The 24,575-nt window shown below is 43.9% G+C and overlaps 1 long non-coding RNA gene across 1 annotated transcript in view; it reads left to right on the top strand.

Annotated features, from left to right (window-relative positions):
• Positions 1-24,575, top strand: part of LOC103217838 (uncharacterized) — a 487,886-nt gene that overhangs the window by 28,501 nt on the left and 434,810 nt on the right. The window contains exon 2 of the long non-coding RNA XR_005241432.2: positions 12,864-13,021. This is a non-coding gene — a long non-coding RNA (uncharacterized lncRNA). The remainder of the gene's footprint in view (positions 1-12,863; positions 13,022-24,575) is intronic.

The following is a 24,575-nucleotide window of genomic DNA, read 5'->3' as shown; positions in this document are numbered from 1 at the left end:
TTGTGTCCTAAGAACTTTTTGTGAATCTGTCAGCTGCTGGAGAAAATGATATTGAAGGTTCCTTCCAACCTTGGTATTCTAGAATTCAGTGCACACCGAACCTGTCATGAGCAGGCAAAGATAAAGGCTGCTGGCTCTTTGAACGGGAGACCTCATTCAGGAAGATCTCTTTTTTCGGAAACTCTTCCCATGCTCTCAAAGGTACTAAAGTTCTTTAAATGAAGATTTTTTTTCCCCCTTTGAGAACTTGTTGCAAGATAAAATGCAGACCACTAGTAGAATTTTGGGCATATTCTAGTAATCAACCATATTCTTAAGTGTTTATCTTGGAAAGAATACATCAACGAATTCTCCTTAAGTAGTCAGCATAAATGCTAAGAAATTTTCTTTAGTTCAACCCAAGTCATTGTTGGCAAAGCGTGCTGGTTGGAAAGACTCAGGCAGAGACAGTGCCAACATGTGGGTCCACTCAGGAGGGGGCTGGAGCTGGGATGCTAAGGAAGGGAGGGTTGTTTACATTCATGGGAGGAAGAGAGGTAGTAGGAAGGAGGAATACAAACAGGTTGTGTGGTGGACAGTGAAGTCTAGAGAAAGGCATGGGACAGGAGGACCAAGTGGGGTTCCACAAGAAGGCTGACCTGATAAGAGTGGGGGATGGTATTTTATTTTATTTTTTAGACGGAGTCTTGCTCTGTTGCCCAGGTTGGAGTGCAGTGGCGCAATCTTGGTTCTCTGCAAGCTCCACCTCCTGGGTTCACGCCATTCTCCTGCCTCAGCCTCCCCCACCCCCCCGCCCCCCAACGAGTAGCTGGGATTATAGGCACCCGCCACCATGCCCGGCTAATTTTTTTTTTTTTTTTTTTGGTATTTTTTAGTAGAGACGGGGGTTTCATCATGTTAGCCAGGATGGTCTTGATCTCCTGACCTCATGATCTGCCCGCCTCGGCCTCCCAAAGTGCTGGGATTACAGGCTTGAGCCACTGTGCCCGGCTGGAGGATGGGTTTTCAACATGGTCTTGGATGAGTTGACTCAGTTTCATTGGAGGTGGGTGCAGTTCAAAAGCACAAGAAAGTGCTTCTATGTCTCTAAGAGTAGTGATCCCCCAAACCAGCAGCTCATTAAAATCACCTGAGCACCTTTTAAAAGATTTGGATTCCAAAGTCCCATCCTTGGAGGGTCTGATTGTGTGGGTTTGGGGTGAGGCCCAGGAATCTTTAATTTATAAAAGTTCTCCAGGTGATTTTTGACACTCATTCAGGTTTGGTCGTCAGTGCTTCAGATAGAGAAAACTAACTGAGGAGTTGCTGGTGGCTAAGGGGTTGCAAGGGCATGGATCATCAGTCAAACAATTGAACAGATGTGGGACAGTGTTAGGTAATGGGAAAGGTGCAAGACATGGAGTGACCATTTTTAAAGAGCGTATAAAGTGGTTCAGAAAAGGCAGCGGGTGCAAATCCAAGGAGAATTGACTGTGCAAACAATACAAGAGGGCCTGGCAAGTGTCAGATTGGTGATTGAAGTGATTGGGGTGGACAGAGAACCTCAGGGAAGGGGTGAGGTGGATGTGAGCCCTTTTTGGAACAATGGGTATGATGCCACTGGAGAGGGTAGATTCAGGCAAAGGCTTCAGGTCTATAAAGTCAGGGAGACAAATGAGGAGGAGGTCATGGGGTGCAGTTGTGTGATATCCAGGGTTTGGACAAAGGCTTTGGTCTTGGATTCAGGAAGGATGGGCATAGCAAGGAATCTTTTGGGAAATTCAGTGGATATGTTGCAGGGGACCTCTCTTCCCCTCCTTATCTCAGGACTGTGCCATTATCTTTCTGAAAGAGGGGCCTGTTCGAGTCCAGCGTGTGTGGCTGCAACTAGTCAGAGATCTGGCAGGTACATCTGTCATCGAGGAAAGTACTTGGATGGGAGACTTTAAGAGCCTCTGAGGACACAGCTTATGTCCAGGCTGCAGTCATTCCCCACCTAGGGGTGTGAACGTATCTGGCCACAATCATTCCAGCCCTGTTTACAAGTGTTTCTCTTCCCCTCCAAATAAAACCAATGAGGTGATTTTCCTCCTTAAACAATAACCTTACAAAAAAAAAAAAAAAAAAGCTTGTGTTTATTGAGCACTTACTCTAGACCTGATATATAGAAAAAGGGCTTCAGTTGCATTATCTTAATGGATCTTAACATAAATTTTTGTGATAGTTACTATATGAGTCAATTTTCCAGAGAAACAGAACAAATAAAGACAGATTTGGCCCCAGTGATGATGGAGACTGGCAAGATCTGCAGAGCCAATGCTCTATGAAGACTATTGGGTGGGAGAATTTTTTCCTACTCATGGGAGAGTCAGGCTCCTGTTCTATTCAGGCCTTCAACTGGATAAGGCCCACCCACATTACGGAAGGCAACTTGCTTTACTTAGTCTACTAATTTAAATGTTAACTTCATGCATACACCCTCACAGAAACACTCAGAATAATGTTTGCCCAAATGTGTGGCCCAGTCAAGTTGACACATGAAATCAACCATCATAGGTACTATGAAGAACAACCTTCTTGTTTTGTAGAGGAGGAAGGGAGGCACAGATAGGTGGAGTAAAGTGCCCAAGGTGACATGGCTAGTAGGCAGCAGAGCTGGGGTTTCAGCTTATGGAGCCACTGCCTGACCTTCCTAAGCTTTGGCCTTTAATAACTATCTGCCTCATGGAAAGGGAGGAAGATAGAAAATCACTCTTGCTGTGATTCTGAATAAATAGGAATTAATATTAAGTTATGAACTTCAAACAAAATCAAGTGTAGAAGCACAGCATGGTGAGAGTCAACTGCAGTTGCAAGGCAAGGCAATCATAAATCATTGCTCCTTTTTATTTATTTATTTTTTGGGGGCAGAGTTTCACTCTTGTTGCCCAGGCTAGAGTGCAATGGTGCAATCTTGGCTCACCGCAACCTCCGCTTCTTGGGTTCAAGCGATTCTCCTGTCTCAGCCTCCCAAGTAGCTGGGGTTACAGGCGCGTGCCACCCCTCCTGGCTAATATTGTAGAGATGGGGTTTCACCATGTTGGTCAGGCTGGTCTCAAACACCTGATCTCAGGTGATCCAACAACCTCGGCCTCCCAAAGTGCTGGGATTACAGGCATGAGCCACTGTGCCCAGCCAAATCACTGCTCTTAAGAAAGTTAATGCAAATCACTAAATCACTCCTAAGTTGCTCTAGCAAACCAAAGTGGATATCTTAGATCTCTGAATATCTCTACCATACCTTCCTAGATGCCTCGAGTTACCCCAGGAAGCAAAGTATTTGGGGGGCACCATTAAACATTTTGCCCTATGGTCTTTTGTTTTCTGAGGGCAGACGGGTTGTGTGTGTCTTCTGTCAGCTAGCTATTAGGCTTAATCAGCAAGCCTCAGCCTGTCTGATTTATCTAGGGACACTGCATCCTCACTGGGCCAAGGGATGGATAGCTTGATACATAAGCTTAGCAGGAGCAGGCTTGATCTGTCTGTGGCCTGATCTCCTTCGCTGCCACTGGGGTAACCTGAATAGCCCAAGAACAGCAAGAAGACACTGAACTCTTGGAGGAAGTAGCAGTCTTCTGAAAGGACTGTTTGCTTAATATTTCCAGTGGTGGGAACCTCACAAAGTAACCCATTTTATTTTTACAGCACTAAAGTAACTTTCCTTTCCTATTGAGATCTGCTTCCTCTTATTCTAGAGTAACAATAAATTGTCTCTTTCTTACAGGAAAACCTTTGAAATATTTGAAAACTGGGATCATTTCCCCATGAGATTTTTCTTCTCTAAGCAAAATACTTTCAGTTTCTTCTAGCATTCTTTTTGTGATGTGGTTTATAGACCCATTTTTGGCCTTGTCTTCTCCTGGCTATGGTCTATACCCTCCTTTTAAAATCCCAAGTGTTCTACTTCCAGTCTGACCAATGCACTAATAAAGTAGAAATATCACCTCTAAACTCTTGAACATTAGGTATTTGTTGATGCAACCCAGCTGCATTAACTTTCTTAAGAGAAATTATTTATTATTGTCTTGTCTTACACCTACAGTTGACTTAAATTATGTTTCACTCTGCTATGCTTCTGCCCTTGATTTTTTTTTTAATTTGAAGTTCAGAATTTAGTTTAATCAATTAATTCCTATTTATTCAGAATTGAATATTAATTCTTTTGTTTGTTTGTTATGACTCATATTACAATTTGACTCTGTCATCTAATGTCTCTCTACTGATTTGTGGCTGAGGGAAAATAGGGAGGAACATTGAAGAGAAAGACCTCTCCTCCACACCTTTGTCTGATGGTGTTCTTTTGCAGGAGGAAAGAGAACTGCAGAATACTGGTCCTATATTGGGGAGTGGAGAATCCCAGGCTTTTAAGGGGTAGGATTAGGATCCAGGCCAATATGCAAGAAGTGAGTTCCTAAAATGGAAAAAGAAGACGGTGCTGCATTTTCCTTTTCTGTTTTCCCTTGCGTCCGAGATCTGAGAAAAAGAGTGAATTCAGTAGCTAAGGACACAGATCTTGATGGAAAGACCTACTGCAAAGGATCCAATTGGCATTCAAAGCTTTTGTATGTACCCTTTATGTTTCCTTTAGGGCTTAATCTGGTTTCTTTCAGACCACTGGGCCCAGAAACTAATAGAAGATACGGTCTTTGCCCTTGGAAAGAAGCTGATTGGTTTGGGGAAGAAGATTTGCATGTGTGAAACCACAACAAACTGTCTAGGAATGAAGACAAATTTGTGCTAAGTGGCGTGGAGTTGACCACAAGCCACAAGAGGGTCTATGTAGGAGGGTACAGGAGAGGGACAGGCCCACCAGGGAGTGTCCCAGAGGAAGTGGGAATAGAGCTGGATTCTGAAGGATTTGGAAGGAGAAGAAAGAAGGAAAGGCTTTTAAGGGTAAAGAAGGACATGAGCAAAGTGGGTGGTGGTGACAATGTCTCTGTAGAGACTGAGGGATGGAAAACAGACCGGTTCTTCTTCAGACAGTGGAAAAACTCTGCTGAGAAATACTTGTTGGCAAAAACTTTTCAAAGGCCCCATTCTTGGATCTGACTCGGCCTCACCATTTCTCTAACCACCAGCCAAATCTGGGCGCTTTTTTCCTCATTTCCAGATATTTTTTTAAAATTAAAATTTAAAAATTATTTTAATTAACAAATAATAATTGTGTTTATTTAGGAGAGTACAATGTGATGTTTTGATCTATGTATATATTATAGAAAGGGTTAATCTAATTAACATATCTATCACCTTGGCAACTTAGCAATGTTTTTCATGGTGAGGACATTAAACATCTATTCCTTTAGCATTTTTGAACTATACAATACATTAGGAACTGTGGTCATCACGCAGTGCAATGGATCACTAAAAGATCTTATTTTTCCTGTCTAAGTGAAACTTTGTACCCATTGACCAACATCTTCTTTCCTATTCCTCCTCCTCCCCCTCAGCCTCTGATAACCACCTTCCTAGTCTCTGTTTCTATGAGATCAAATTTGTTAGATAGCACATATGAGTGAGATCATACTGTATTTGTCTTTCTGTGCCTGGCTTATTTTACTTAGCATAATGTCCTTCGGGTCCATCCACGTTCTTCATGCCTTCTTTGCTGGTCTTCTTTCCTCCATCTTCCTAAACTCTCATTCAGGATACATATTAATTTTTTTTTTCAAACACAGGGATGAGCAAGATACAAAGAGGCACATTCATGCAGTCCCAATTTCAAATATTCTGTCCCACTGTCACTGTTTGTTGGCTCATACTGGTAGGTGGTGTGTCTCAGTTTTTCACTTGGAATATATAGTAATAATATTATTGATGATGAATAATTATATTCATATTAATAATAAATAATTATTAATAATGAATAATAATAGCTGACAGCTAAAGAGTGTTAACGAGATACACTAGGTCTATATATGTTAGGATTTAAACATGACAGTCCTCCAACAAGGTAGGGACTGTTATCATCCCCATTTTATAGATGAGAAAATTGAGGCAGATGAAAGTTAAATAAATTGCCCAAAGAGTCACAAATAGTAAGTGGCAGTGCTGGGACGAGCACAAGCATTCTAACTCCAGGTTCTGCCCTATTTACTACACTCCACACTTCGTCATAGAAAATGCAGGGTCCTGGTCTGCAAGGAGCAAGAGTGGAAAGAAAGGGGAAGTTTTTATTGACACCTAGGATGTGCCACTTCCTGTGCTAAGGCATTGTATGTATGTCACCTCAATTAACTCTTAGCCTACCCTGAAAGATAGATATTACCCCATTTTATGGATGAAGGAAACAGGTGCAAAGTAAAGTTGCTGGTTATAGACACATTTGGTACAATGGATTTAAACTGCAGCCTGTCTTTTCCTCAGAGTCCAATGTTTCCATTACAAATGTGAACTGGCTCCCAAGCAGCTGGTATAGGGATGGTGAGAATAGGCCACATGTGAGCAGAGAGAGGGTGCAAAACTTTCCTAACCATTACAAAGCACAGCATTTTAGTCTGTGGGACACAGCTGGGGACAGCTGGAAGACAGTAGTTAGGCAGAATCTGCAGCCAAGGTGCTGTTGACTCATGCATTTGAGAACAAAGAGTCTGGACTGATCTAAAGTGTTTATATGCCATAAATCTGAGAGAACAGCAGACATGGGGAGCACCAGCTACTGACCACGTCAGAAGCATCTGTTTCCTTTCTACAGTATGGCAAAGGGCTGTCCACTCACAGTGGCCTCTTCAGCCTAAGCTACCACCTAGGTGGTAAATGCCATCTGCAGGGTCATCTTTGGATGACCAAAGGCAGGACCCCAATTTCTGTGATTCTTTGGGGAAAATCTGGTTCTGTTTTCTTATCTGCCTCCCTTCAGGATGGGAAAGAAAATAGGCAGGGAAAGCAGAGATAGAGAGGTGCTTCCCAATAGTGCCCATGACTCTTCAGGTTCCAGAGTAGTGTTTCTCAAACTTTATTGTGTGTCAGAATCACCAGAAGGTGATGTTTAAAATTAAATTGTTAAAATAGATTGTTAAAACTAATTTTCTTTTTTTGACAGGGTCTTGCTCTGTCACCCAGGCTGGAGTGTAGCAGTGTAATCTTGGCTCACTGCAACCTCAGCCCCCTAGGCTCAAGCCATCCTCCCACCTCAGCCTCCTGAGTAGCTGGGTCTACAGGTGTTTGCCATTATGCCCAGCTGTTTTTTTTCTGTATTTTTTGTAGAGATGAGGTTTCTGCCTGTTGCCCAGGCTGGTCTTAAACTCCTGGGCTTAAGTGATCCCTCCGCCTCGGCCCCCAGAATTCTGGGATTACAGGTATAAAACAAAATCTTGTTAAAACTAAGATTGTTGGACCCCACTCCAAGACTTACTGATTCAGCAGGTCTGGGGTATTGCCCCATGGTTTGCAGTTCCAACAAGTTTCCAGGTGGTGCTGATGCTGCTAATTTAGTTATCACACTTTGAGAACCACTGTTCTAGGAACCATCTCCAGTAGTCGTCTGGGATGAAAGTATCAACCTGGCTAAACTTTCTACTCTGTCCTGATGACAGTATGACCTCTGTGGGGTTAACATTCTTTCCCCCAGCCCCTTGTTTTAACCTCCACACTTGCATTGAACATACTGGGTGCACCAAGATGGTTCAAACAAAAAGACTTAAATGAAGAGGCTGCTACAGAAGTGTGGGCAGGATGTTAAAGGAGCACACAGGGGAAGTTGAGGCACCAGAGATTAGCAGCAGCAAGAAGCAGTGATCGCCTCTACGGCTGCAGAGGCAAGTGGAGGAATCAGTGTTCTGTGGGCTTGGCGAGAGCTGGGCTTGTGGAGGATGGGCTGTCTGGGGGAGTCGGTGCTGTGGATACACATGGCTGCTGCCAAAAATGCAGCACAACAAGAAGGGGCTTCTCTCTTCTGCTGCTCTCCAGTCACCTCCTGGAGAGTCCCATTGGTTGAATCCAGCTGGAGCCAGAAGGCAATGGGAGAAGTAGTTTCCAGGGATCATCCTCCCAGGGCATAGAACAGAGGAGAAAATGTATCTGGAGCGAACTCTGGGGCAAATGGAGAATAAGCAGACCTCCACAAGACCCTGCTCTCTCTTCCTGGCTATGCCCGAGCTCTTGACATCTACCTTTGCTTCCTCCAGAAGCTTACGTAGTAGGGGCCAGCCAGCCCAAGAGAGAAGAGAGGCTGCATAATGCCTGGGGTCACCCTTAGCCCCCACTCAGGCAGTCAAGATCCCAACCCTGCCTCAAAGGCATGTGGAGACATGGGGGCTTTGAAAGAGGTCTTAGAGGAAACCCTGTCTCTTCATTCCCTCTATCACCCAACTCATAAGCGCTCATCTCTTATCTCAAATAGAAAGGGAACATATCCACTGGCCTGCTCTGGCTTCTAGATGGTCAGGCGGGCTGGAAAAAGACTCTGCTTCTGCAGCAGCCTTCAGGGGACTCTGATAAGAGGACTCCAAAGGTTGGGGTACAGCGTGGGATGGTTGGCAGGGAGGGGACACAGTGTTTCTTGTGATTTCCAAACCGTAAGGAACACACAGTACTTGGCATTGGCTCAGAAAGACCTCCCTTTGCATCTATGGAACAATGAAAATGAAATCTCCTAATCCTTAGGAAAGAAAACAGAGAGGGAGAAGAGGGGGAAACAGGAGGAAGAGAAGTGTTTACATTTGAGAACTGTTGAGAACTATCCTAGAACTTCCAGGCCAAGGGCTGTGTTGCTGCTGGCCCTGCTGGCGTGAGTTTGATGTCTCTATTTACCTTTTTGTGGCTGTCAGGCTATTTTTCTGAGCTATGTGGCAAGATCTTTGTGTCAGATAACCCCCTCCATGGTAAGATAATATTTGAGCATGTTTAGGGAAACCGTGAGCTGGCTGCTGTTTTGTAACCTGACATGGAAATCAGTGGGCGGCAGGCAAACTTGGAGGAAGCTCACACACCCCAGGACACGGAGGACCAGCCTGCTCGGTGGGCTGGGAGGGGACTTTTGTGTGTCAGGATCCCAGGAGGGTCTTCTAGGCAAACTGTGGCCTGATAAAGTGGCCTGGGCCCTCCCCAGGTGAGTTTTTTTTTTTTTTTTTTTTAAATAAAAACAAAACCCTCTTTTCAGCTAAGCTTCCAGTTCTTTTCTTCTTGATACTAACAACAGACAAACACAAATCTGAAGTCAGAGTCTGTCAAGGGAGTCCTGTGTCTTGAAAAAGGGGCCCCATGAATTAGGGTCAAAGAACTCTGTGATAATAGAGGAATAGACTCCCTGTAGTTTGGTGGAGTTCCCTCCATGGTTATTAATCTTCCCAAAGCTCTGCATAGAGACCTTGGCCTCCTGCGTCTCACTCTGTGAGCCCTAACTCTGTCCTTGCGCTCACCACCCTGCCATTTTGAGTGCCTTACCCCAGTGCAGTCTTCTGTCTGCCTCCTTTGACCCACACAGTGTAGTAACAGTGGGGAAGAATACAAGCTGAGGCTGTGTTTTTGTGACACTGGAGATCAGGAAGGGTGCAGAATTGTTCTCTGGCTGGGTCCCAGGGGAGAGATGACACTGGCATGGGAGGAAGCCTGGCAATGTTTGGAGAAAGCCAGGACTTCTTTCCCAGATAGTAGAAAGCGCTTGAGTTTGGTCCTGCTTTCCTGTGACCGCTATGTCTACTGCCACCAAGGCACCCAAGAGCTGGAAGGAAACCTAACTAGGTCGCTTGATCTGGGACGCTTGGGATTGAGCTCACTTTCTGCCACGGTCTAAGTTGTGGGAGACTTTTCCTCTCTGAGTTATTAATTCCCAGGGCTGAAATAAGGAGGTTTGGCCAGATGAACTCTGAGATGCTGTCCAGCTTTGATAGTCTGTGATTCTATGGCCTGCTTATTGTCTTCATAGCATTACATATAGCCAGAGATTTCTCTAGGAGTCACAGTTATGCTTTAAAGAGGAAAACAGAGATTTGGGAATGCACTACATTTGGGAAATGTATCTTCCTGATGCACTACGGTAATCATGGAGGTTGGGCCATGGGCACCACACACAGTGATTTCCAGAGAAGATCAACTATCACAGGAGGTGCTGCCCCTTCCTCATCCTTGAGCCTCAGGGGCTATGGCTAAAGTTCCTGTTGAGATGCCTTATCTTCTCTTGGCATCTTCCTTCAGTCTCGTGCATAAGTCTGGTCCCAGAGCTAGGGGTTATCTTGAGCCATGTTGGCTACATGAAGCTGTTTTCTCTGTATGCTCTGATCCAAGTGAGGTACTGAGATCCATGGTGGAGCTAAAGGACTATGAGGGACATAGGAGCAGGTCAGGATTGGTAGAGGAGACTCAAAGCTAGTGGAGGCACCAGGAAGGCCGTGTCTTTGGAGTCTGACAGATCCGGGGATTAATCTGACAATGACCACTTGCCAGCTCTGTGACCCTGGGCCATTCGTTTTATTTTCCCAGCCTCACTTTCCTCACTTTCCAAATTTGAGAAAAGTTGTTAACTCTCTGGTAATAAAATTTCATCTACTTTTGGGAGCGGCTAAGAGGACAAAACAAAAACATTTACGTAAGGCTTTCTCTCATTTCCTAGTTCAAGCTAGACATTCAATTCATGAGTTTCCTCTCCTCCTCCTCCTTTAAAACTTCTGGGAGGAAAGGCAAAGAATAGAGAACCATTCTGGAGAAAGAAAACCAAAGGATGATTTGGATGTGACCTTGACATACAGGAAAGGTCATTGTTCTACACATGACCCACACGTATGCACATCATGCCCTGAAGAAGAGAGAGCGGCTGGTGCCATTACAGGAAGTAAAGAATTGTATGTAACTGCAAACACACAGAGCCAAGGTGTGGGAGGGTAGTGACAAAGATTATATTACCTGCAGAATTATCATTCAGTCCGGAGATTGCCAGGCTTGGATAGGCACCGAGCAGTCCCTCCTTGCACTTGTCTCCTTTTCTCTTCTCTTCCATACTCTGGGGCCCTCTCTCTGACTCTCTCCCCACCCGTCCTGGCCACTGTGAGTCAGAGGAGCCCTCCAGTCCTCTGTAGAAGCAGGCAGTGCTAGTTCAGGTTTCTCAGTGTGGAGCACAGATTCCACATGTAAGCCTTTCCCTTGCTGATACTGGTGACCTTTCAACATTACCTTATAGAGTTCATATGCCAAAGGAATTTCTTCTCAGATAGGTAAGGAGGCAGAGCCAAAGGAGTGAGAAGACCATCAATCCTGATCTGTCACATTAAAGGATGTCCCAATAACCATTTGTGAGTCTCCATAGACTTACGAAGTAGCTTGAGGAATTTAGGCTAGATATGAAGAACATTCTAATAATGAGGGTTAAAGCCCTTGATCGGGTGAGCAATGCAAATTTCACACCCCTTTCAACTTACTATATTTTCAAAAAATAGAAAAGAAGATACTTTTATTTTTTATTTTTTATTTTTTAAATGACCTTCTAAAATCAGGGGGATGGAAGACAGAAGCCCTCAGGAAACTTTTTTCTCTAAGCTTGCGTAAATCGGTTCAGCTATGCCTGAGTCTAACGGGAGCTCAGGTAGGGTGCTGCAGGAGCACTCAGGTAGGGATTCAGTTCCTTCTGAGCCCCATCCTTGTGCTTCCCCAATCCCTTCCACGCATGGACCCAGACCCAGATTTGCAGCATGGGTTCTCTCCTGCCTGTGTTTTGCAAAAGCCCGCCTTTGTTCTGGTGCCCACTCTCAGCTTTCTGTGAGAACAAAGAGGAAGTCCAGCTACAAACTGTCCTCTTGCAAAGTAATTAAGTTCATGGCATGGGGGCTGGTGCTCTTCAGGGCTGGCCAGCGTGGGAGGGTTGGAGCCCACAATAGGTCTGCCAGGAAAGACCTGCTGGTTCTCACGTCCTTCCAGCCCCTAGTGGAGGTGGTGCTTCCACACGTGGTTGTCCAAGTGGTGACGTTTTGGGCACAAAGGACTTATGAAGTGTCCTGGGTCATGCTGGCATAGTGCACAGAGCCACAGCTTCCTGGCTTTATTGGTCACTGGGATACTGCAGCCTCATCCACACGTGGCAGTACAGGGTGTTTAAGGAAGGGCTTTTTTCACTCACAACCTATGAGTCAGCTCATAAAAGAGAAGGCTGGGTTGCCAAGGGCATGTTTTGGGGGAGGAGAAAAAGAGAGGAATTAGTTATTCTTTACAGAGTGGATAGGAGCCAAAAAGTTCTCTTTCTTCACTGAAAGAAGAGAGAGACTTAAAAAATAAAAATAAAAAAGGACAGACTTTAAGTTAGAACTGAGATCTAAGATGTTTCAGCACTAGGACCAAAAATAGAGAAATAGGTTGGATTTCTTTTTTGTGGATATTCTTCAGAATGGACTAGAACAGATATTTGATAATCCTAGCTAAAGGCAGCAAAATGCACTGGATGTGTGATGTACAAGATACTTGCCATAAGCAACAGATCAGAAATAGTTCGGGGTGGAGGACCATGGCATCTTCTAGAATCTCTGCTATTTTTTAGAAGTATTTTAGCAATGTCTTCTCTGGAGGCTGCAGCTAGAGCCTACAAAGAGATTATTAGAAGGAAGGTTTAAACTGGCTAGAGGGAAAAACATTTGAGTAATTAAAGCTGTCTAACAGTGAAATGGACTGTTTTACTAAGGCAATAAACTTCTGAATTCAGCGAGTATTTAAATCAAGGATTCAAATCTGGAATCCTTTGGAAGGTTTTTTCCTACATTGAAAGGATGAAGTTGATGCCCTTTACAGTGCTAAGATACCACGCTTCTTATTCATCTATTTGTCTCCAAAGGTTAATGTACTTAGAGCTAGAATTCATTCTGATTGAAAGGTTGCTCCATTAGGCTAGGATTTGTTCATTAATTTACTTGTCCTTTGAATACCTACAGGTACCGGGCCTGGAGATACAACAATGAAAAAGACGTGGTGACTTTGTATATGGCAGGTTCTTGGTATATTGGGAAGGCAGAAAGGAAACAAATAAATTGCAACTCGGCATGGCAAGGGATGAAATAGAAGCACCAAGGGCTGTGGAAACACAGAGAAGGTAATAAAAAGCATCTCTCTCTCTCTCTCTCCAGGGGAATAGGGGAAGGCTTTTTAGAAAAAGCGACTTTTCAATTGGCAGCTTCCTCCCAATCTAATTCCATCCCACACCAGTCCTGATAGGCTTACTGAATATCTACTATGCGAAAGGCAAAGAGAATAAATGCAAGCATGCGTTGTCTAAAGAGGTATTCAGCTTCAGATGCAAGTTCATATTTGTGCCTTGGGATGGGGGACACATATGAACAAAACCTGGTCTTTTTTTTTTTTTTTTTTTTTTAAATTTATTTATTATTATTAAACTTCAAGTTGTAGGGTACATGTGCACAACGTGCAGGTTTGCTACATATGTATACTTGTGCCATGTTGGTGTGCTGCACCCATCAACTCGTCATTTACATCAGGTATAACTCCCAATGCAATCCCTCCCCCCTCCCCCCTCCCCATGATAGGCCCCGGTGTGTGATGTTCCCCTTCCCGAGTCCAAGTGATGGAAAACAGTATGGCGATTCCTCAAGGATCTAGAACTAGATGTACCATATGACCCAGCCATCCCATTACTGGGTATATACCCAAAGGATTATAAATTATGCTGCTATAAGGACACATGCACACGTATGTTTATTGCAGCACTATTCACAATAGCAAAGACTTGGAATCAACCCAAATGTCCATCAGTGACAGATTGGATTAAGAAAATGTGGCACATATACACCATGGAATACTATGCAGCCATAAAAAAGGATGAGTTTGTGTCTTTTGTAGGGACATGGATGCAGCTGGAAACCATCATTCTTAGCAAACTATCACAAGAACAGAAAACCAAACACCGCATGTTCTCACTCGTAATGAAAACCTGGTCTTTAAGGAGCTTCCAATCTCGTAGCAGCCCTTCCTTCTAGGGCTTCTAGTGTGTCCCCTACTCTGGTGTAGAATTTAGATCAGAAAGGGGGTAAATTGGGTGTCCATTTCGAAGGAGGGTTTCAAAGGGCAGCAGTGGATAATTTGTTTCTGTGTCTCCTCTGCTCTTCCTTGGAGTGGAGGCGGTACTCCAATGTGTGGTTGTCCCAGTGATGCTACTGTGGGCATGGGGGACAAAGTATACTTTGCTGGATCTTCATAGCTCAAGTTTGCAGCCCTAGGTGAGGTCTGTTGAATGCCAGCAGGAGGCAGGGAGACTTGTTTTGTGATTTGCTTCTTGTCTGAGTGTGGCAAAAGGTAGGCAAGCCTCAGGTGCTGGACGGAGGAAGACAGAAATCATACTGTGGTATCAGTACCATTGGGATGATGGAGAAACCCCAGTTAGCTCCAGAGGTTTTGGTGTATAAATCAGCACTCAGTTATGAGATAAAATATCTGGTGTGGTTTCTAACAGAGGAAATTTAACTGAAGGATTTGTTAACTAGGGATTGAATGTGCAAAGGGAACCCTAAGACCTCAGAGTTGGGTGGGTGTGGTGGCTTACACCTGTAATCCCAGCACTTTGGGAGGCCGTGGTGGGCGAATCACTTGAGGTCAGGAGTTCGAGACCAGCCTGGCCAACATGGTGAAACCCTGCCTCTACAAAAATGCAAAAAACTAGCCAGGCATGGTGGCGCATGCCTGTAATCCCAGCTACTTAGGAGGCTCAGGTGGGAGAATCGCTTGAACCCAGGAGGTGGAGGTTGCAGTGACCCAAGATAGTGCCACTGCACTTCAGCCTGGGTGATAAGACCGAGACTCCATCTCAAAAAGAGAAAAGAAAAGAAAAGAAAAAGACATCACAGAGTAGCAACTGCAAGGAAGTGGTCCCATCCTTAGGGCCAGGGAAAGAAAGAAATGGGTTGGAATTATTACCAGTTGATGCTGGTCTCCCAGAGGAAGATAATGAGTGTGGTACTTTGGGTGATGGAAAAAAAAATGGCTGCTACCGGAATGAAATGCAGCTGCCAGGGTGAACGTGGCCCGGTGACACGTCCAGAAATGAGAAGCGAGGAACTGGAACACGAAGCAGACAGAAGGGAGCAGGCACCTTCTTCCTTCTTCCAGCCTTGCAGTCTCTCTCTACTGCCCTCTATTGGCAGACCTTAGCAGGAAACGAGTAGGCACAGCAGAAATGTGGTTTGCTGGGTCCCAGCTCAGGGACTCATAAAGTCAAGAAGAGAAGGATGGATTTGCAGTTGAAGTCATTAGCTTAATGATTACCTCAGTTGAGCTGCTGGGGGAGGTGTCAGACCAAGGAATTTGCCAAAAGAAGCCAGGTTGGCTTCTGAGTTAGTTAAGGGAATACTAGCTACTAAAACAGATGCAAGCTCAAAAATGTATATGAGCTCAAATACAACTTTTTTTCTAGCTCTTATAAAGCCCAATAGGGGTGTTTCTGATCAGTGGGTGACTCTCTAGGCAGTGATTCAAGAATCCAAGTTCTTTCGATTTTATGGCTTTGTAACTTCAAGGCTTCCAAGTTTGCATATTCATCTGTATTAAGACAGCAAAACAGACCATGAAGTACATGAAGTTTTCATGTGCCAGGCCTAGAGGAGGCACCTTTGCCCACATTCCATTGGCCAGACCTCAGTCAGGCATGTGCACATAGCTAACTGCAAAGGGATGCTGGGAAATGTAGTCTAGCTGTGTGCCCAGGAAGATGAGGGAAAGGGAGAGATAATTGGCCACTTCTGCCACATGTTCAGCTGACCCTACATAGGTTAGCTTTTCAGCACTACTTTCCCATGAACACAGGCTGACCTTAACTCATTCCACAGGTGTCTTCAAGAAAGAGGAGCTTGAGGATGTGGGAAAGATTGCATGAGGAAATGCCCTCCAAAATCATAATTTGTTCTTTGCTTCAATAAAACACGGGCTTGTGTTCTCATAGTGATTTTGGTTTTAAAAAGTTTTTCCTTTCATTCCAGTTCATTCCTGGGAAGAAAAGAGGGTGGTAGAGGAGACTCTTTCCAACTCTTTTTGCCTTTTTTGTTTTTAATTAATGAACTAATTCACATTCACTGTCGAGAAAAATAAAACAACAAAATTCAAATAATATACATATGATTAAAACATATTTCTGCCATTTTTTGCTTGCCTTTTGATTTTGCTTATGGTGTCTTTGTATAGAAGTGTTTTATATTGTACTGTTGTAAAATTTATTCATTTTTTGGTTATGTCTTTCCCCTTCCCTATTCCAAGGTCATAAACACATTCTCCCATATTTTCTTCCAGTATTTTTGCATATATATTGTTTAGATTTTTAATCCATCTGGACTTTATTTTTGTGAATGGCATGGCATAGAAATTTGATTTTGTTTAGTGTTTTAGCTGGATGACCAGTTGATTGTCTATCTGTTACCAAATACTATACCCTTTTCCAGTTATTTGAAATGCTACTTTTATCATATCTTAATTACTTTATGTGCATGATGTATTAGCTTCTATTGCTGTTGTAAACAGTTACACAAACTTAGCAGCTTCAAACAACACAAATTTATTATTTTACAGTTATGGAGGTCAGAGTCTAAAATGATCTCAGCGGGCTAAAATCAAGGTGTTGGCAGGACTGTGTGGAGGCAGCCGTCTGGGGGCTCCAGGGGAGAATCCATGTCTTTGCTGTCTCCAGCTGGCCACATTCCTTTGCTTAGGGCCCCATTCCACCTTCAATACATCAGTGGTTGGTTGTCTGTCTTAGGCTGTGTCACTCTGAAGCTGACTGTCATGATGACCTCTTCCAATTATGAACCTTTGTGATTACACTGGGCCCATGTGGATGATCCATGATAATCTCTGTCTGTTTTCTGTGGCTTATAAGAGAATACCGAAAAATGGATAATTTATAAAGAAAGAAACTTTATGTCTTACAGTTATGGAGGCTGTGAAGTCCAAGGTTGGGCAGCATCTGGTGAGGGCCTTCTTGCTGGTGGGGACTCTCTGCAGAGTCCTGAGACAGCACAGGACATCACATGTTGAGGGAGCTAAGCATGGTAGCTCAGGTCTCTCTTCCTGTCCTTATAACGTCACCCATCCCACTCCTGTGATTCCTTAGTAACCCATCCCTCATTAATCCATGAAGGAATTACCCAAACACTTCTTTTTTTTTTTTTTTTCTTTTCCTTTCTTTCTTTCTTTCTTTCTTTCTTTCTTTCTTTCTTTCTTTCTTTCTTTCTTTCTTTCTTTCTTTCTTTCTTTCTTTCTTTCTTTTCTTTTCTTTTCTTTTCTTTTCTTTTCTTTCTTTCCTTTCTTTCCTTTTTGAGATGGAGTCTCACTCTGTCGCTCAGGCTGGAATGCAGTGGTGCGATCTCGGCTCGCTGCAAGCTCCACCTCCCGGGTTCAAGCAATTCTCCCGCCTCAGCCTCCTGAGTAGCTGGGGTTACAGGCGCCCACCACCGTGCCTGGCTAATTTTTTGTATTTTTTAGTAGAGACGGAGTTTCACCGTGTTAGCCAGGATGGTCTCAATCTCCTGACCTCGTGATCCACCTGCCTTAGCCTCCCAAAGTGCTGGGATTACAGGTATGAGCCACCGTGCCCGGCCCAAACACTTCTTAAAGACTGCTTCTCAATTGACTGCCACATTGGAGTTTAAATTCCAATATGCGATTCGGAGGGGACAAGCATTCAAACCACAGCAATCTTCCTGTCTTAATCAAGGTCAGCAGATTGACTGAATCTGCGACCTTGATTCCACCTTGCCATGTGTTATGTACTGAATTGTATTCCCCTGTCCCCTCCAGTTCATATGTTGAAGCCCTAATCTCTGATATCTAAGAATGTGACTGTATGGAAGGATAGAGCTTTTAAAGAGGTAATTAAGGTAAAATGAGGTCGTATGGATGCACCTTAATCCAATCTGACTGATGTCCTTATAAGAAGAGGAAATTTGGACACGTGAAGAGACACCAGGGATGTGCATGTACAGAGGAAAAGACCATGTGAAAAAGCAGCAATAGGGCATCCATCTGCAAGCTAGTAAGAGAGGCCTCAGATAAAAAGCAACCCTGTTTGTTCCTTGACCTTGGACTTTCAGCCCCAGTACTGTGAGACAGTTGCTGTTGTTTAAGCTACCTGGTCTGTGGTATTTTGCTATGGCAGCCCTGGCAAGCTAATATACCTTGTAGCATAACATAATCGCAGGTTCCAGGAACACCATCTTTGGGAAGCTATTGTTCTGCCGTGACACATCAGTTGACTTGTAGGATTTCTATTCTGTTGCTTTGATCTACTCATTTATCCTTGAGCCAATACCATGTTTCTACAATTGCTAGGGTGTTATTTTGTTTGGTAGGGTGAACTTCCTCTTTTGCTTGTTGTTTTCATTCACCTAATATTTTCTTGATTATTCTATGCATTTATTCTTCCATATCAATTTTAGACTCATCTTGTCAAGTTTCCTAAAAATTGTGATTGCAATACATTTATACATTGATCTGGGATTTACCTTTACATGAACACATACTTTCCCATTTAGTCAGTTAGCTCTTCTGTATACCCTTGTTCATAATGTTCTTTTTTATTTCCTGGTAAGTTTTTTTCCCAGGCACTTTCTAATTTTTGTTGATGTTGTGAATAGGATAATTCTTCCTCTTTACAACTGGAAAGCAGAGGCCCAGAGAGGGAAAGAGACTTCTCTGAGACCACACAGAATCATGGAGCAGGCTCTAAGCAGAATACAGGGCTGTGATTTCCAACCCTTGTGCTCTACCCTTGGCCACGTGGAGATTCTTGGCCAGATTCCGTTAGGTCCACAATGTGATGTTCTGTTTTAGCTCAACACTCATGTGTCCACTGGAGCAGCACTGGATCAGGCCTTGGGATGGTTGAGAGGTCACATAGGGGCCACTCTTATTTCACTGATGGAGGTATCATAAGGTAGAGGGTAGGTAAGGGGTAATTTTGGGAAGCAAGCAAGGGAGCATCTGTGGAATCACTTATTTCTTAATCCTGGATGATTAAACAACTATTATCAGGAAAGAAGGGTACACTCATAAAAAATAACAAATAGCACTCTTGTTCACAATTCACAATAGATAAAATCCAACTCCTACTCACTGAGGAGCAGAAAATAGTCCCCAAGGCTCTTCATTAGGATGACTGAAAAGATTCAGAATGATACAAGAGAGACATTAGGCTAATTTGACCATGGAAGAGAATATGTCTATGGCCCAGAGACATAAAGGGTTAAGGAATGCAGAGAGAGGAAGGAAAGATGTCTCTCAGGTTGCTCAAATCATTCCTTTACACGGCCCCAGTTGTAGGAGCAGCAGGAAATAGCAGGCATGAGTTGACCTTGACTGTCTACCTGGACAACATGGGGACCCCCTCATTAGCTGCCCAGTTTTGACTCCCCCAGCCTTTCATGCAGATTTGGGTAGGAGTCATTATCCTTCGCCTACCTGCAAAGACGCTGCATTCACAAATGCTTCGGAGGATTTTCCAAATCTCTTTCAGCAGCTGCACTTTCTAGATGGTGAGTGTCTAGGAAATTGGGGATTATTACTTATTTCCAAACAAGAAGGGGTTTTTGGGCTCCCATCCCTGTTCCATATCTGAAGGCCTTAATTTCACAAACCAGGAAATGGAGCCCTGAGAAGGAAGTACCCTCACTTGAGCAACATTGTTCATTAATCCTAGAAGTCTTAGTGCTGGGGCTCCAGGATCATTCACATTGTAGGGTACAACCCTTCCTCTGGCCCCTCTAGGCAGATGTATTTCATTATGAGCCATAGAAACAATAGAGACCTATATGGCAATCATGATAAAGGGTGTGTATGGGATGGGGAAGGGGATGTGCAGGAAAAGGGGATGAGGTCCTTCATTTTTCTGAGGCAAATAAAGGACTGCCACACCTCCATGCACACAGAGAAAATATTCGAATGGGAAATTTTGCCTTTTATTAATTTATTCATTTGTCCATCTATCTCTCCATCCATCCATCCATCCATCCATCCATCCATCCATCCATCCATCCATGCAGGCATCCAGCCTGCCTGCCTGCCTGCCTTCCTTCCTTCCTTCCTTCCTTCCTTCCTTCCTTCCTTCCTTCCTTCCTTCCTTCCTTCCATGCACTGCATGCCTAGTGCCTGAATGGTATCGAATTGTGACACACCATGATGAAAAATTTGGAGTTAATCCAAGAGTTAGTGAGGAAACATTGAAGGTTCTTGGTTGAGGGGGTAACAAAATGCAGGAAGTGATTCTGGGAGAGTGAGGCAGTTTACAGATAGATCTGAGGGGCAAAGGCTCGATATAGTCTTTTTTTTATAGGAATTTGAATGTATCTTTTTTTCGTTTGTTGTACTGAACCAGCTTCTGGCCTTACCTGAAAAGGGGTTAGACAAAAATGAGAATGAGTTAAGGATTGCCTGAAAGCCTGAGAGAACAAGATATTTGATGTGATGTGTTCAGTGGACTTGTCTGGAGAATAATCAGTTCAACGACTATTTGCTGGGTACATGCTCCTTAATTTTCACTATCATTTTTCTTCTACCTTCCAACCCAGAGGGGCCCTGTGCTTTCTGCTAGTACTGTTAGAAAGGAAAAGGAAGGGGCTGGGGATGGCTACTGAGACTACCCAATTTGTACATTTCTAGCCATCCCAGCAAATTCAGCAATCTTCCCTGGGGATTGGGCATTAGGGTTGAGGAAGGTACATTGTGTATGGAGAGACAAGAATATAGAGCAGATGGTGGTGATCTGTTGGAGCGTAAGCACCAAGAGTCTCCATTAGGGACAGTGGGAAAAGAGACCCTCCTCCTCCATCTTTAATTACACAGTTGCCCGTTTGTTCTCTGTGTTGGGGCCTTGCAGAGTACATTGCTAGGGTCCCTCCTTCCAGAGGATTATGGCAAGGGGTAGGGGAAGGAGCAAGAGATTTAGAGTCACACAGATCTGCTTACCAGCTGTGTGACCCGGGTCCTGCACTCCTGAAACTCTCTGAGCCTCAGTTTCTTCAACTGGAAAATGAGGATAATAACGTCACCTGACTCATGGGATTATTTTGAGGACTAAATACAATAATGCATGTGAGAATTACTTTGTAGAATGTCAATCACTGTTTAAAGATTGAATATGAGTAATAACAAGAATTTTTCCAATGTGATTTCCATTGTCTTAGAATGCCAGTACATTAACCCTTTTCCAAAATCCACTGTGGTGTTCCATCTGGAGGGACTAATGCCTGGGAAAGAAAAGTTGACCTGAGCTTCCCAGTAATTACAAGTGAGGGTTGTGTTCTCAGCCCATAAATCCGTGAGCATATGGATGAAGCACCCTGCCTTTCTGGGGATGTATGTATGTTCTGTTTTCAGATTTCATGACTCTGTATTGGTTTTTTTAAAGGAAACGTACTACACTAGCATATCTAGTCGAACGTCTCATGTTTTTTTTCTTTTAAAATCACACTTAGAAAAGTAAAACACTAATTCCAAATGGCTGAAATTAGACATAGAGGGTGAGGAAACATGGGCCCAGGTTGAACCTGCCGAGATTAGGGGCAGACTCCATAGCTTTCTGGAGATGTGGTGGCCACCTCTCACTTTACCCTGCTCGGGAAGGAAAGCCTTGCTGTTGGTGAGTTTCTGGTATAGCCCTTCTTGTTTCTCCTCAGGGAACCTGCCATTTGCTGAGAATCATCCCAGAGTTGCAGGATGGGGTCAGCACCAGGGCCAGGGCTGGGAGCCTGTCCTGTTGTCCAGAGAACAGGGAGAAGAGGGGCAGGTAGAGGGTTAGCAGCAGGAAGCCTTTTTCCCGACATCAAGTCTTGCTTCTGGGGGAATGAAGGATGTTAAAACTGTTTAGTTTTTCCTGTTCAGCAACTGATAATCTCTCCCTCTGTTGAAGGCATGAGTTCAGTTATTGCTGGGGCTTATTGCCTATTAAATTTTTAAAATGCAGAATGACAGCCCCTTTGCTGGGTAAGGATATTTATTTCAAGTCCTAAATCAATTTCAGCCTCTCTCTCTCTCTTCCCCCTTTCTCCTCCTAGTGCACCCCTCCCCTTTGGAACTTGGGAAAATCCAATTTCCTTCCTGCCTTAATCTCTCTCCAGTTTTGCACAGCCTCTGCTCTGCCCGCACCTGCTCCTTCCAGCTGTGAGATTCCTTTTGGTAAAATACTTTGTGTCCTGCCAAGTTGTCGATGGACAAGACCTCCATTGCTGCTTCCTGGCTCTCTTAATGAACACAGTTGTTCTGTTCCACCAGGTCCCCAGGACTCCTCCATTCACTCTATTAGCCAGCAGTGGTTTCCACAGTTAGCGTGAGTGAGACCCTTGCCCTGGGCCCCCAAGCGCCTGCTCTTGAATGAGGAAAGAATTTGAAATCAAGCACTCCCTGTGCTGGTACTAAGTGCTCTGAGCTTTACGGTCCCAACTCCTGTATCACAGGAATGTCAGGCTAAGTGAGAGAGACTCCAGATCCGCCATCTCCCCAGCCTTGGGGCTGAGCCGTCATTATTAATGACAGCAATCACCACCCAGAACTCAAGTCATAAATAATAAGGGTCTTTTAGCAGTCACAAGAATGGCTGCAAACATTCATCATCTACGCACCTCTTGAAATAGCCATGGGAATGAACAGCAGAACTATTATGGCCAATTTCTATCTCTATTTCAATGCTAACAGCTTAGTTTTATTTAAAAAAGAAAAGTCCAAAGCAGCATGAACTTCAGATGATAGATAGATATTGCACAAAAGAGGGTTCTGTGGCCAAGTAAGTTTGGGAAACTCTTTATTATAAACAAAAGATAAATAGATTTCTTGATAGACTTCTCTGAGTTTTTAATATACTAATGTGCACAAGGAATTTCCAAGAGAGGTAAGTTATGTTTCCCCAAAGTATTTGATCTTAACTTTTTTTTTTTCTTCTTTTGCCCTAACATGCTGTATTCTGCAGGTCACTATCCAGTAGTGTGCTGGAAATATTTAACAACTGGTTCTCTGGGAGGTGGGGAGCCCTGATTCATAGTGTTTGCTGATTTCCATGGTGTAAATACTCCCACTATGGTCAATTTTAAGCTATTAACATGAAGTCACTGAGCATGAAGTTGGGAAGACAGGCACATGGTCAGATCTCTGAGCTGATGTGAGCTGATGGAAGCTGGTGCTAGCTGGCTGGAGGTGGTTCAGCACCCTACTGTGAAACGCCATTGAGAGAATGCTGCTCTTTGATGCGATAACCCTCTTTCTACTGACAATGAGGAAGTGAAAAAAAAGCCAATGGATATGACTGGTGTTGAACTCCACAGTGAAACAAGAATGGAATATGATAGGAAATTCCTGGTTTGGGGAATCCTTGTTCACTTTTCTAATCAGTGATTCAAGTGGTCTTTTCCTAAGGCCAGCTTGTGATGGATGTTGGATTCTCTGACAAAGTTTCCCGGCCCTCTGAACTGTTAGTAAGAGCTGCTTTAGGGCAGATCTGTCTTGACTTTGCTACAACTTTACTGGCCTCTTGTCTACCTGAGGATAGATGCATGAGTGCGTGTCCACTCTCTGGGCAGCTCAGCGGCCTCCTTTTCAGTGGGGGTTGGAACAACCTTTCTGACCAACTTCCCTGCTGATTCTTGGGCAACTCCCTTTGACCCTGACCAGTGAATCTTTGTCCACATAAGTCATCTGATATAACACAGAGGCAAAAACTTGGATTTATATCTCAGCAGCACTTGGCATAGAGGACCATTTTCTTCCTTTTTAAAGTCATTTTGTTCCCCTAGATTCCAAGGTAACACTCTCTCCTGGTTCTCCTCCTCCTGCTTTGGCCACTTCTGCTTTGCAGACATTTTCACTTGCTCTCTAAATGCTTGGGTTCTCTAGAGCTAGTTTCCTCTACCCTCTACGTCCCCGAATCTCCTTTCTTCCCTTTCCCTTCTTTTCCTTCTCTCCGAATGATTTGATTTATTCTCATGGGCTTAACTTCACCTTTTTTTTTTTTCTGATGACTCTCACTTTTATAACTTGAAACTGGACCTCTTGTTTGAGCTCCAGGCTTATATAACCAACAGTCTACTTGACATCTGTATCTGGATGTCTCACAAGTTTCTCGACTTGTGAACTTGTCTGAAAAGGAACTTGATGTTCCCTGTGCCTTCTGCCCTGTTTCTCCCTCAGCCCTCCTTATCTCAGTAAATAGCATTTCCTTTCATCGAGTTGCCTGAGCCCGAAATCTAGGAATCATTCTTGATTCAACTTCTGTTCTTATCTCCATACCCAGTCTTTCAGTCTTAAATGAGTGAAATTCTCTCTACTCTTTCCTTTTATCTCCTGACAGTCATTGTCTTATATTATACTCAAGCTCTGCAACAGTCTGTTGGGTTTATAATCTACTGCTTTGCCCTATCAAGGAGAAAGATCTAGGAGAGGGATATCAGCTTAATGACTCCTGATTCAAATTTCTTCTGACCATTCTCCAGACCAATAAGCCCCCAAGAACCCCCTCATGTTCTTCCTGTCTGACATATCCCAAGTGGGTGTCTTGTTCAATGGATCCAGGTTAACCTGGGCTCCCTTCATGTTTTCCTGATATTTAGTTGTTGTCCTGTGGCCTTTGCCATGACAGCTCCGACTACCAAGCATACATGGGTAGTTCA

This window comes from Chlorocebus sabaeus, chromosome 10, assembly GCF_047675955.1.
Source record: "Chlorocebus sabaeus isolate Y175 chromosome 10, mChlSab1.0.hap1, whole genome shotgun sequence".
Classification (NCBI taxonomy): Eukaryota; Metazoa; Chordata; class Mammalia; order Primates; family Cercopithecidae; genus Chlorocebus; species Chlorocebus sabaeus.
The sequence above is the reverse complement of the archived record's forward strand: the minus strand, read 5'-3'. Positions and strand labels throughout refer to the sequence as shown.